Here is a 14,440-nt window from a genome sequence, read left to right as displayed (position 1 = left end):
CCTAAACAATACTATTCTTTTTGAATTCTTGGTTCCTAGAGTTATATTCTGTTATCTTTTACTTGAGGATTTTTGTTCATAAATCAAGCACTATTTGGTTCATGAACAGATTTTCCTTTGCAAATTAATTGCTGTTCAAAATAACCAAAAGTCAAATACTCACATTTTAGAGTTTGTTTTAGAATTGTCGTTTGTTTACATCTTCATCTTGTCTTCCTCAAATATGCAGAATAGGACCAGATAATCAGATGATTTTAAACCTAAAATTGCTTTAAAAAAGTCACTGGTACACTCTGTACGTAAGAAAAAATAAACATCATTTTGCTCTGGCATTATTTCTCTAATTAATTATTTCTTTAAAAAAAGAACAGTAAAACAATAGGAGATTAATTAAGCCTGGCCAGTTAAGAGAAATGATCACCAAATTTTACGTATTGGTAATTGCTGTACAGAGAGAGAACTCACTGTACTGTATACAGAACTCTGGCTTTGGGAACACTACACATGAGAACTCATGGAGTTCTGCAGTCTCAGTAGTTCTGCCATCTTGAGCAGGCCCACTTCATCTTGAAGCTCTTCTTTTCACCTGCAAAATGAAAATAAAAATACATCTCTAAACAACAGGATTATTGCAAAAATAAAATAAGATGAAATAAATGAATAAAAATTTTGGTGGTAAAGCATGACATACATATGTTATTTTAATTCTTATCAGCTCCCTAGTGTCCAATAAAGTTGGTCAGAATGCAGCTTTAAGTTCATCATTTATGTACTTTATAAGAAGAAACTTATAAAATGCTTTTGTGAATTAAAAAAAATGAATAAATAGCTACTCCCAGAGGCAGGTAATCTGTGCAGGTGGATTAGGAATGGTTGCAAGATATTGTCTTATTATGAGGAACACATTGAAAGGAATTACAAGCTTCAGTGATTCCCTAGAGACAGGTTATACAGGTCAGCTCCTGATACAGTAGAGAAAACATGCCTACAGGAAATTAGTGTTTACAATTACTAACAGAAGTAAAAAATAACAACTGTAAGAGTCCTCAAAAGGACAGTTGAGTAGAAGAAAGGAGGGTAGCGCAATCATGCAAAGAGCTCTCTGTTTGAGACAGAAAAGGGATTTAGTGTACTCCCACCAACCCATTATCAGACCTCTGGCCTTTTGAGGTTTGGGTGAACTTACTTTAATTTAGAGCTTCCCTTCCATTCTTCTGACCCTTGTCTCTACTCTAGAAAAAACAAATACTGATTCTTTTCTGCCATACACTCCATACACTCATCTTTTTCCTACTTTACTCACAAAATGGCATTTTACAGCAAAGTTTTATGAGTTTGTAACTTTCTTCAAGAGTTTAAGGGTGAAAAGAATGGTAACATTTTACTAAGCTTTTGAAGTACAATGCAGTCTCAATCTCCTCCCTCCTTCTTCAGACTCTTCAAAAATTAGTAACACTTCTCCCTCCCTTAGGCTCCTATATCATCTAAATCAGGTAAAACCACTTACAGGCCAGCTTCCTTGAGTTATCAAGTGTGCCTACTTGGGAATTTTTCCACTGAAGTGGATAGCATCTTTTTTCACTAAGAGTTCTTTATTTATTGCTAGGAATATAGCATTTGTCCTACTTATTATTTAAAATTTCCTTTAATCTTTTCCTTATCTGAGACATTTAATAGTTTATTAAGTAGAAACTGAAAAAGTATAATGTGACTTCTAAATGAATACATATCTATACATATATATTTTTTCAGAATCAAGTGGAGATTGCTTTCAATAGTATAAGCCTGGTTCTCACATTAAATAAGCTTAAATGGTTCTCTTTATTCTACCCTAATTAGATACCACCTGTTTAACTTCCAGGAACTTCACATGGACTAACATTTTGAGCACCAAGTGGGACCAGGGATTCTGCATGACTCATTTAATCCTAATAATTATATGGTCTCATTTTATTAATGAAAAAACAGATTTAGTAATTTTAAAAGGATTGTATCATTAAATGGAAGAACATAGAGTATAATCTCAGTCTGACTTTAAGATAAATAGCCTTTGAAAATAATCATTTTGTCTTGGGTAAATTGAAAGTCTCTTAAGACATTACCAAATAATCTTAAACTTTAAATTTTAGAAGGAAAAACTATCATATGCAAAAATCTGGATGAACCTGAAAGACATTATTCTAAATGGAATAAGCCAGTCATGTTGCATGATTCTATTTATATGAGTTATCTGAAGTAGTCAAATTCATGGAAACAGATTAAAAAGGTGGTGTTCAGGGCTTGGGGGGAAGGAGATATGGAGAGTTTTTCAATGGGTATAAAGTTTCATTTATGCACAACGAATAAGGTTTAGAGACCTGCTGTACAACTTGCGTCCATAGTTAACAAAACTATATTGTACCATAAAAGTTTTTTAAAAGGGTAGATCTTGTGTTATATATTCTTACCATAATAAAAATAAATCAATAATAAAATAAAATAAAAGTTAAATTTTGTAGCAAAAATAAAAGTGTATAAAATGAAGCAAAATAATTTAATTCTATAAATTCAAGTGTTTACGTTTAACATAAAAACAGAAGAAGATTGGCAGTTTGTAATTTGATTATATTTCTTACAAATATTAAATTATTTTAAGGAACATAAAAAGTATTCTGATTCCACCAACTTTATTTTGTAAGTATATTACATATTTTCATATCTCAAACTTTTATATAACACTGGTATTAATCAAAAAAGAACATGTGAGAGAAGCTTTAATTTGAACTGATGATTTATCTTACCTGTGGAAAATTCAAGAAAATCTCATCATGAACTACCTCTGTATACCTCCTATTCCTAGCAAGTCTAAACCTTCGGTAAATTTCTCACCACTGAATCTCATCCCCAGATGGCTCTGTAAATTCCCTAGTGACCCAATTTTCCTCATTCCCTTACTTCCAAACCTTACCACTGTTCTCCTTGTAACACCTTTTGTCAACTGCAGCCCCACCTCCCACCCAGCTTCAAACCCTTCTCTGAACTCCCCTGTTACCGCCTTATTTTCCTGAAGATGTGACAGCCAATGCAGCCTTCAAAATGTAAGCTGCCATACTCCATGTATGCCATACTCCATACTCCAAGGTCTGAAGATGGTATACCTCCTTGTATCTCATTTCAGTATACAGATTATATGTTATATCTCAAAAACCAAGAATTCTTTCAAGTTATGCCATTAGTCTTTACTATCTCCTAGCTGTCTTTGACGTTGGCATCTACTAACATTTCTCACTCCTCGTCATTCTTTTTTTTTAAAGATTTTATTTATTTATTCAAGAGAAAGAGAGAGAGAGAGAGAATGAGAGAGCGAGAGAGAGAAGAGGAAGAGAAGCAGAAGGAGAGTGACAAGCAGACTCCACACTGAGCGCAGTGCCTGAGCCCTACACAGGGCCCAGTCTCACGACCCTGAGATCATGACCTGAGCTGAAATCAAGAGTGGGATGCTCAGCTGACTGAGCCACACAGTCACCTCATTGCTCCTCTTCATTCTTGAATTTTCCTCATTCTCTCACCTAGTTTACCATCTTCACTTATATCACCATTTTTGTTATTATTCTTGACATGGTCTAAATTTATATTAAGGATTGATTCAATTCCCTGGCCTCCTAGGTCTTTGGCATCTACACTTTCAATAATCTACTTCTTAATTCCACTTTACTTATCTCTCATGTGGTAGACATTTTCATTATCAATTACTACATCATCTCTGAAATCCTAACTTCGTGCATTCAATTCTTTCACCAAATTTAATATTTTCTCTGCTCCTTTACATGAGTGCAAGCACTGTACCTATTTTTCTGTCCCATAAACAAATCCAGTTATTCCATTTGTCAACCCCTTCTGTTTTCTTTTTCTTATTTTTCAGCTTAGATTTCATGCCTCCCCACCAGAACCATGCCGTTCATAAACTCTTTACTCTCTTGTACCTCACTCCCTACACCAGCACCTTGTCTAGAAAATTCTAAACCCCAGTAATGCACAAATTTTACCTCTTCTGCATCTTCACATCAGTCGCCGAACATGGTTAGTGAAAACCATAGGTCCCTGCTAACTGGGTTCCATTTAATTGTACCATAAACCTCAAATGGGAACTCAGTACCAGTGGAGAAAGCGCTAATTTCCCTAAGGATTTCATTCTTCTGCTTTTCAAGAAGATGATCTCAAACCTATTCTTCCAATACACAAATCTCTAGTACTATCATCTTCCCTTTCTCATTTTGAATTGAACTCACCTCTCTTGACACATTGAGAAAATAAAGGAACTAATTTGCATTTAATCTCCCTCCCATGCTCTTAAAAGGGGTGAATTTGCCTACCATACATAAATAGGTTGCAAATCGTTTTTATTCCACATTAGGTTTTTGAAATTTATTCATAACAATATATATGGTGTTTGTTTATTGATTTTGGCTTAAATACATTATTTTGCTGAATAAATAAATATGTATCTATTTTTTCATACTTCTACTGAAAGACGGTTACATTATCTGTATACTTGCTCACTATGCTAAGAGGCCTTCAGTAAACATTCATAAAATTCTCCCCTTGTCTGCCATGTGGAAAAGTTTTTCTCGTGTAGATTTCTGAATGCAGACTTATTGGACTCCCAAGCATGCACAATGTTAAAACTTTAATTGGTTAGAGTGTCAAATTTCTCTACAAAGTGATTTTAACAACTTATACTCCCAACAGCAATTTAAATGAGTTATATTTTTCACATATTATATTCAACACTGGTAAAATAAATAAATTATCAGACTTTAAATCTTGCAGAACTGACAGGTGTGAAAACTATATCTAGTTCTCACTTGAATTTTTCAGATCATTACTGATGTTGAGTATTCTTTCATATGTTTAATAGTCATTCAGATTTCCCCTTCCATGAATTGCCTGTGATGCCTTTTGCCATTTTTTCTACTGAAGATTTTAATTTCTAAACATTTTAAGTCATAACATATATCCCAAAAGGATGTGTAAAAAATACAGATGAGCAGCATAAAAAATTTGCAAAAGCAACAATGTAGCTACTCTAAACTGTAGTTTCACCTGATTTCAAATTTTATAGAAATGAAATCATTCCATATTTATTAATTTTGTTTCTGTCTTCTTCCACTCAGTATAATATTTAAAAATTCATCTAAGTTACTGTACAGTTTATAATTTTTGGTTTCTCTGGTATATTCCCTTGTATAAATGTATCATTACTTGTTCATTTTATTCTTGATTTCATTTTGAGTTGCTTTCATTTTATTTGTCATGAATAATAATACTATGAACATAGTTGTCCTTATATATTTGTGCAAATGAGCATTTTTCCACAGAATAAATGTTTATGGTAGAACTCCCTAATGAAGAGTATATGAATTCTCAGCTATACAAAATAATACTTCTTGTTTGATCTTACTGTTCTTATTGTTTTCAGCTTTAAAAATAAAAGTATAAATTTTCTGTGCTATTTATATTTTTACTGCCATTGTAAACTCTAATTGCTCCAAATTCTTCCCAACGTGGGATTGTTAGACTTTGTATTCTTTAATGTTAGTCTTTTGGATTTGTAGTGTGTATATATTCATGACTTTACTGTGCATTTCATTAATTACTAGTTAGATTCACCACCTGATTAAAATATTTGGCCAACTCTGTATCCTCTTTTCTGAAAACTTTTTAGTTTCCTTTTGAGAAATCTCCCTCTCTCTCTCCTTCCCTTTTCTCTTTCCTTTTTTCTTTTCTTTTCCTTCCCTCTTTTCTTTTTCCTGCAAAAATTTGTATTAGGTTATCTGACCTTTCTTACTAATGTATTTCAATTCTAAAAATATTATGAATAATCTCTTTGCCAGTTACATGTGTGGCAAATATCTTCTACCAAGTGGCTTCCTTTTCTTAGTGATATATCTGAAGTTAATGACTTTAATCAAATTTACATGCCTTTTCATTTATATAGAGGGGTGTGTGTGTGTGTGTGTGTGTGTGTGTGTGTGTGTGTATGCATTTATGGCATGAAGTCGTGGTCATTTTCTCCATATTTTCAACTACTCTTCACATATATCTTTGTCATGTACAAATATGCACATGTGCATAATTCTGTATTTTCTAGTTTGCTTCACTGTTCTTGCTCAGGGATTGGCAAACTGTTTCTTAAAAGACCAAATGGAAAACATTTTAGGCATCGGGCCATACAATCTGTGGTGACAAGTTGGTGTAGCATAGAATAGCTATGTTCTAATGAAACTTTATTTACAAAAAGTGATGACTGGCCTGTAGGTCACATGATTGCAACTCTCAGTTTTGTCTAATCTTGATGTACTATAGCCCTATTTAACAGCTATACTGTATGATAAATCTTACCATTTGGTAAAGCATTCTTACCATTTTGTTATTCTTCTTCAGAGTATTTGGGCCAGACTCAAAACTTTGTATCCCTTCATTAATTTTAAAATCAGCATGTTAGATTTCTTCATCCACTTTCCAAACACTCTAAGGAGATTTTCACTAGGTATGCAATATATCTATGTTTCCATTTAGTATAAATTGACATCTTGAGTTTTCCAAATCATAAGCAGCATATTATCTCGATGTATTTGGGTTTGCTGGTATATCTGTCAAAAGAGTCGTATTATTTTCTGCATAGATATCTTGCATATATTTTCTTAGATTTATTCAGAGACACTAGATATTTTGATGCTACTTTAAGTAATTTTGTGTTTTTAATTTCTAACTCTTACTATTGTAAATAAATATTATGGATTTCTAATGGAGATATAGAATGATATTATTTTTATTATATTTTAATCTTTGTTATCTTACTGTTCTATTTTTTTAATTAATTAATTAATTTAGTTTTAAGTATTCTACACCCCACATGGGGCTCAAACTTACAACCCTGAGATTGAATCGCATGCTCTTGCAACCAAGCCAGTCAGTTTCCCCTATCTTATTAGTCTTAAGTCTTTGTTTACTCTTACCAATTGCAAGAATAACTACCCTCCTCTTGCTCATCCCAAAATGTTCACTGCTTATCATTGTTCCTGGAATATAGTAGATTCTCAAAGTATATTTACTTAACAAATGAATGGAAAATGAATAATTAATAAATCTAAAGTGAAATATTGATCATTATATGATGAGCATGTATTGGAAATATTGCAAGAGAAAATAAATACTTCTGCATTTATAAAGTTAAAATAAAAACAGTTTCAGTCTAAAAACTTTAAATCTATAAATAATGATTCTTTAAATATTTTATTTATTCATTCATTTATTTATTTGAGAGAGGCGGTGAGAATGCAGGAGCAAGGAGGGACAGAGGGAGAAAGAAACTGAGATAGACTCCACACTGAGAGGGAAGCCTGACTCTGGGCTCTGTCTCACAACTGTGAGGTCATAACTGAGAGATCATGACCTGAGCTGAAGCCAAGAGCTGGGTGCTTAACCAACTGAGCCACCCAGTTGCACCAAAATGATGATTCTTTAAATGTGGTCTAGGCACAACTTCTTCAGAATTACTCAGGGGCTTATTAAAATGCTGTTTCCACTCCAGCTTTGAACTGCTAATTTGGAATCTTTTGTGTGACATTCACCATCTAATTAGCAAAAACTAAATATACACATATTTATTTTACCCAATCCACATGTAACAAAGTATATTTCTTGAGTTTATAAACCTGAAGTATTTAATTAAATTTATTGGGTGGATGCTAACAAAATAAAATTGTCACATATTTAAATGTTTAATTTACCTCTCCTAGGAAATTGCATAATACTATTACATTATGTCACAACTTCTTGCCAAAATGAAATATTCTTCTAGTCATCCTGTTTCAGATCTCTTAATTAGAAATCAGAGACTTGGTTTTCTAAATAATTTTGGAAATTGGCTTAAGCCTCAGAATAGAAATACTACAGCTCAAATCAGAACCCCTGGGCTGTTACGCTCTTGTATTTGACTTGTAAGAAAATTACTTATGTTTCAGCTGATCTTTCTGTCTCCATTTTTTAAGATGATGATAGGTTTAGATGCCCAGCTAGAACTCAACAATGAAAGTATGCCCTGTGACTTCTTTCCTTGCAACTTCTTTTGCTTAGAAATACATAAAAAGAAACTTGACATTTTCTTTTTATATTTTTGTTCAGATTTCCTACTGATGTTTTGGTTATTTCTTCATTTTAATAGTGAATTCTTCAGTAAAATATATTTTAACCATAACATTTGTATACTTAGCTGTCTACAACTGTGACATTCAACTGTGATTCCATTTTCCTCAGAAGAGTATGTTTTATTTATATCAATAGAATGATTGGCTCTGTATAAACCTGGCTCTTTTGTTCCTCTGTGCTTGTATCTCTGCAGGTAGAGTGGACAGGGAAAGACTGAGGGTCATACTTACTTTGTTTAAAAAATTATCTATTTGCCCTTGGCCATTTTTAGTTAAAGCTCATGTTAGCTTATTTCTCAGAGTGTTTAGATTGGTTATATAATTAATAAATGCCCCAATTCTCTGATAAGTTCTACCATTTCATCAGTAGTCTAGTCCCAATTTAAAACAAGAAACATTTATCGATTTGTTTATATTATTTAATAGACTATTATTTAGAGTCTATTTTTCCAGTTCACTGTTGCCAATACCATATAGAAGGAAATCAACAGCGTTTTCAGAGATGGGCCAGCCTTTTGGTTCCCAAAAGTTTGAGCTAGGCAACTTCAATGACCAATAAAACTTCTAGTGCATAGTAGGTGCTTAACAAAATGTGAGATATTAATAACTATTATTGACAGGAACAAGGAGCATAGCACATTTCCCTAAGGAATTGATATCTTAGAACCCTCAGGATATACACTCCAGACTCCTTGAAGAAGCAATAACTGGTGTACCCATTCCACATGGAATATGTTGCTCTTCATCCTGTCAGGAAAGATGAAATCTGCACAGGAAGGAAATAAATAAACACCAAACTGCAACCAAAGAACTAAATTTTGTTTTATTTCCTAGCCAGGGCATGGGTTTTTCAAAACAATTATATATACTACATTTTCTTGCTTTGTTCTTATTTCCAAATTATCTCACGTTGCTCACAGGACATCACTAAAACCTAGCTCTCTTCCTCTGTGTATGTTACTGTCTGTCAGTCCTTTCTCTTTCTCTCTCTCTCTCTCTTTCTGTGTCTCAACGCAAAGGACAAACTGAACATACCTTATTATATGGTAATATAATTTATAAGAAAAGTCATCTTCTCCAAATCCTAATTGATGTATGAATACCCTTTAAAGCATAATTACAACAATTTTTTTCAGAAATTCATTGCTCTTACTTAAACATGTCTGTTTTACTTTTTATTCTGAATGTGTTCTTTTTGTTTATCCTGAATTTGCATCTATTATTCCCAAGACACTTACCCACCTGATAATAGTGATTAAAAATCAATTTTGGCATGTGATTACACTTACTAAACTTTTTTGTGATTTTTTACCACAAAACTAATTTTAAAATCTTATATCCTACAGATAACCTAATGGTCTCTGGAGAATCATTTGCATCAATTAAATTTCAAAATCTCTAGACATAAGACCATTAATAAACTACATGTGACACACTGCAAAGTCATCACTGCAAATTATTATATTGTGATTTCTTGATTAAGAATAAAATAATACCATAATGCTTAAGAGTTTAAAGTAGGGAGAAATTTGTATAAGCTGAAATGGTATGTATGGATTCAGAAAGGTGTTTGGTTTGAAATTAATTATATAGGTTTGGTTAGTTTTGTATAGTCAGGGAGAAGATTATTTTCCAGGTTATCATAGGTTGTTTGATCACATAATAATTACTCATTCAACAGCATAAATTTATTTATGTAGTTAAAACTTAGATGGATAATCCACAGTTACAAAATGCTTTTTATTGAAGTTAAGTTGGCATACATTATATTAGTTTCAAGTGTACAGCATAATGATTTGACAACTGTATACCTTATGCTATGCCTACCATAAGTATAATTACCATCTGCAACAATACAACATTATTACAATATTATTGACTATATCCCTTATACCGTACTTTTCATCCTTGTGACTCATTTATTTTATAACTGGAAGTTAAAATGCAGAATCTTATTTAACAATTCTTATTTCTTACTATGGAAATTCAAGGCTTCAATAGGCATCTCAATATAAAAAATTTAAACTGAAACTCTTTGTAGATGAACAAAATATAATCCCAGACAACTGAGTGCACAGTGAGACTAGAGTCAGTTTAATAAACAAACTGTCAATGTGTCTAGTTTGGGATTTGAGTTACTAAGACAAGAAAAGGAATGTCATATGGCTGACAGTTTCCCCTCACATGATCCTCATTAATAGGGTAAAGCATGACATATGCAGGTCCATTCAAAGTCATTGCTCTGGTCTATGAAGACAAATATTCTATGCTGCTTCAAATGTTGACATAAACCTGCCCAAATATTTCTGATTCTCTTTGGTAGAGATTCTAAGCTTCTAACTGTGATGAGTTTTGATATTACAATTTTGTGAAGGGCATAGTAAACTGCAATAAAGGAAAATTCAAAACATCAAGACAGCATAAAGGCTTTTGAGATGTTTTCATGAATGTAAAAATTGCATATAGAGGAAATTATCATTTTTTATTCATGCTGATAACTAATTTGACTTTTAACATTTTAATTAATTTGATTTTGATAGATAAAAATTCTTGAATATATAAACAAACAGGAAAACTCAACTTTATTAGCTCAAGTTTTAGTGCATTATTCTATGTATACTCACATATCAGACTTACTGAAACATTTCATATAAATCAAAGTTCTGAGTCATGTGAATTTAATTAATAAAGATGGTATATAATCATTGTGTTAGCATGCCTATACAAAATGATGGATATTAAGGAGGGCACATATTGCATGGTGCACTGGGTGTTATACGCAAATAATGAATCATGGAACATTACAACAAAAACTAAGGATATACTGTATAGTGACTAACATAACATAAAAAAAATTATTATTAAAAAAAGAAAAGAAAATGGTGGTCAACATTTTAAATGAGAAATTCAAATAAATATTTCTTAAACATATTTTATGAAATTATTTTGAAATTAGCTAGTAAAGGTACTATATGAATACTATGTGGAAATTTTAATTATAATATTAAATCCTAAGATTAAGAAAAACTTTAATTTATTTCATATCATGTATAGAAATTATTGACAGAACAGGTAGAATTTTCTATTGAATCAAAATTTGTGTCAAGGAAACCAAACCAAAGGATATATTTTGGCAAACAAACATATATTGACATCTATCTGGCATCAGCTTTATAATATAATATCAAATTACACACACACACATATATACACATATGCACAAATATATATACAGGGTTTAACTATGACATAAATGTTTATTCTGTGCTGACCTGTGTTGAAGAATAAAAACAATCACACATATATATCAATGAGTCAAAACCTTCCCAGCATTGATGATAGAAAACAAATTATTAAGAATATATTACACTTTATTATTATTTAAGTATTATTAAACAAATAGTTATCTTACAAAAATCTATAAAATTTTAGTAAGAAATTAATCACTGCATTTGGGAAACCCAGAGTTTCCCAGAGTTTCTCGCAGTCTCTAATTCCCTAAGCTTGATAAGTATAAGACAGGTATAGGAAAATGTACAATTCAGCTTTCTGGACTCAACTGGACAGGAAAGTGATTTGGAAATCCAGGGTTGGGTCTGACTAGTTGTACTTTATTTTTTAGAGACCAGCGTTTCATATTGTCAGGTGAGTTTACAGGTAGATTACATGTAATCATATAACAATCATATACAATCTAATCTTAAAATAGTTTAAGATTTCCCTTAAAGATTGGCCTATTTATGTATCACATAAGGGATGAAATTGATATAGTGGAAAGGACAAATTTAGGTCCAATCCTGACTGTGCTCTAATAACTGTGTGACTATGGGCCAGATACTTAAATTCTTATAGCATCCATTTTATAGTTTATAAAATGGAAATCTTAACATCAATCTCATGTTATTGTTGTGTTGAATTAAATAAGTATATAAATCTAAATTTAAGATAATACTTTGTATTTAGGAGCTTCTAAATTCAATTCATTGCATTTAATTGAATTTGGAATACATTTTATTTGATTAAGAGGATTATTCAGAAAAATATATTGCTTCTTGATAAGTTATTTCTGATTATAGTAATAGAGAAAAAAATCTTAGTTTTTGTAATCCAAAGGCCTAATTTTATCATCTTTAACTCACAATAAATAAACATTATTGAAGGTTAAAAACTGGTTTCACCTAACATTTTGGTGTAATATGGTTATGCTTGCTTCATGTAGATCTGGATATAAACAATAGCATGGAATTAACCTGTCTTTGAACCTTACAGTAGATCATATATGCTAGTAGGCAGTGATTAGTTGCTAGGTAAAAGATTTATTATACTTGAGTAACCCCAGTGGACATTCTGAAGCCTGGGCTATGGAAAACTACTCAGTAAATAATGAAAAGAACATATCAGGAGAGTCAATAAAATATTGCTGCCATTTATATTGGCGAGAAAAGTATAATAATTGCTAAGGAAAAAATCTGTCACTGACATATATATTTATAAGCACACATATATTCTTGAACAGATTGAGTAAATAAATGTATTTATCCAACACATATTCATAGGTGTCAGACATAATATTATGCAATGTTATGGATTCAGAAACTACTAGAACAAAATGAAATAGATTCAACAAAGATTCATATGCATAAAAATAATAATACATTTGAACTACCAAATAATATACCTGAGTAACACAACAGTTATAGTGCTGAAGTACTCAAATCTGGCATCACATTAGAGCAATCTAGAGATTTCTGTTTTATTTTATATTTCTCAAATTTCCTGTTCCTTAATCACGGGTCCACACATTCTGAAGTGGAGCTTAGAAGTCTGCATTTTTTAAGGTTTCTTTTGGAAATGATGTAGATGAATATTTGAAAATTACTGCTGGTGGATTTCAGAGGTTGGAGATTTCTTGCTGTCGGTCCATGGGAAGTTCTTTGCGGTTGTGTCATTGTAGTATATGGAATAACGTGATGATTGCCATTGTTATTGTCATTTGTTCTTGGATGTTCAATATATAAACATTACATTGCTTTTCCTCCATTTCCAGTGAGTTGTCATACCATATTCACAATTGTTCTGCTTTATCTCATTTTTTTCTTTTTTAAAAAATCATTTTATAGCATTGTCTACAATAGCCAGACTGTGGAAAGAGGAGAGATGCCCTTCACAGACAAATGGATAAGAAAATGTGGTCCATATATACAATGGAATATTACTCAGCCACCAGAAAGAATGATTACCCAACATTTGCAGCAACATGGACGGGACTGGAGATTATGCTAAGTGAAATAAGTCAAGCAGAGAAAGACAATGATCATATAGTTTCACTCATCATGGAATATAAGGAATAGCAGGGAGATCGTTAGGAGAAAGAAGGGAAAAATGAAGGGGGGGTAAACAGAGGGGGAAATGAACCACGAGAGTCTATCGACTCCGGGAAACAAACTGAAGGTTTTAGAGGGGCGGGGGTGGGAGGATGGGCTAGCCCGGTGAAGGGTATTAAGGAGGGCATGCATTGCATGGAGCACTGGGTGTTATATGCAAACAATGAGTCATGGAACACCACATCAAAAACTAATGATGTATTGTATGGTGATTAACATGTCATAATAAAAAAAAAATGTCCTCCAAACAGAAAAAAATCATTTTTTATGATTTTTTATGAATCATCATTCATTCTAAGAATGAAATACTATTTTTTTTTGCTTTAACCATTTTGCCTTTTTTTCATATCCCATTTAGATATCAAGGGGAAAAAAACTACATTTTTTGTTACGCTTAGAATGAGCTAGAATCTCACACCAGACTAATCTATTTTAGGAGTAATTAATTTCCAGTGATGTGCAATTAATATTTTCTGCCTATCATTGTTTACAACTTTATCTTCTGCAATGCTTCAAAGAGCAACCACTGTTACAATGATACAGAATGACTTAGTATTCCTCAAATATGCCATGCTATCCCAAGCCACTGAATCTTTGTACATGTTGTTCCCTATGATAACTCCCTGGTTATTACATTAATTCACACTTTAATACTGAGCCCTTGGAAAATGTGCATGACTCACAGATGCACAGTTTCTGCATATATACATCTAATCATCCTACTCATCACACTGTATTATAATTGTCTGTAATTCTTTGATAGAATACATGTGTACACACTCTCAACAAAATACAAATAAGTAGTTTCCCATAAGAGATTGTTTAAAGACAAAAAACTTATTTTTTCATAAATAATAGAATTACATT

At 32.0% G+C, this 14,440-nt stretch overlaps 1 long non-coding RNA gene across 3 annotated transcripts in view; it reads left to right on the top strand.

Annotated features, from left to right (window-relative positions):
- The window catches only part of LOC123787869 (uncharacterized), a 79,098-nt gene extending 65,522 nt beyond the window's left edge, over positions 1-13,576 (top strand). For 2 of the 3 annotated variants that reach the window (XR_015726959.1, XR_015726957.1), the window contains one exon: positions 3,294-6,579. This is a non-coding gene — a long non-coding RNA (uncharacterized LOC123787869). Of the gene's footprint in view, positions 1-3,293; positions 6,580-13,309 lie in introns of those variants that run through there. The other variant, XR_015726958.1, reaches the window with a different exon arrangement.
- Positions 13,577-14,440: the final 864 nt, after the last annotated feature.

Source organism: Ursus americanus, chromosome 16 (genome assembly GCF_024610735.1).
Source record: "Ursus americanus isolate L20-20 chromosome 16, mUrsAme1.1.p, whole genome shotgun sequence".
Lineage (NCBI taxonomy): Eukaryota > Metazoa > Chordata > Mammalia > Carnivora > Ursidae > Ursus > Ursus americanus.
Note: the sequence above shows the minus strand (reverse complement) of the source record. Positions and strands in the feature narration are given on the sequence as shown.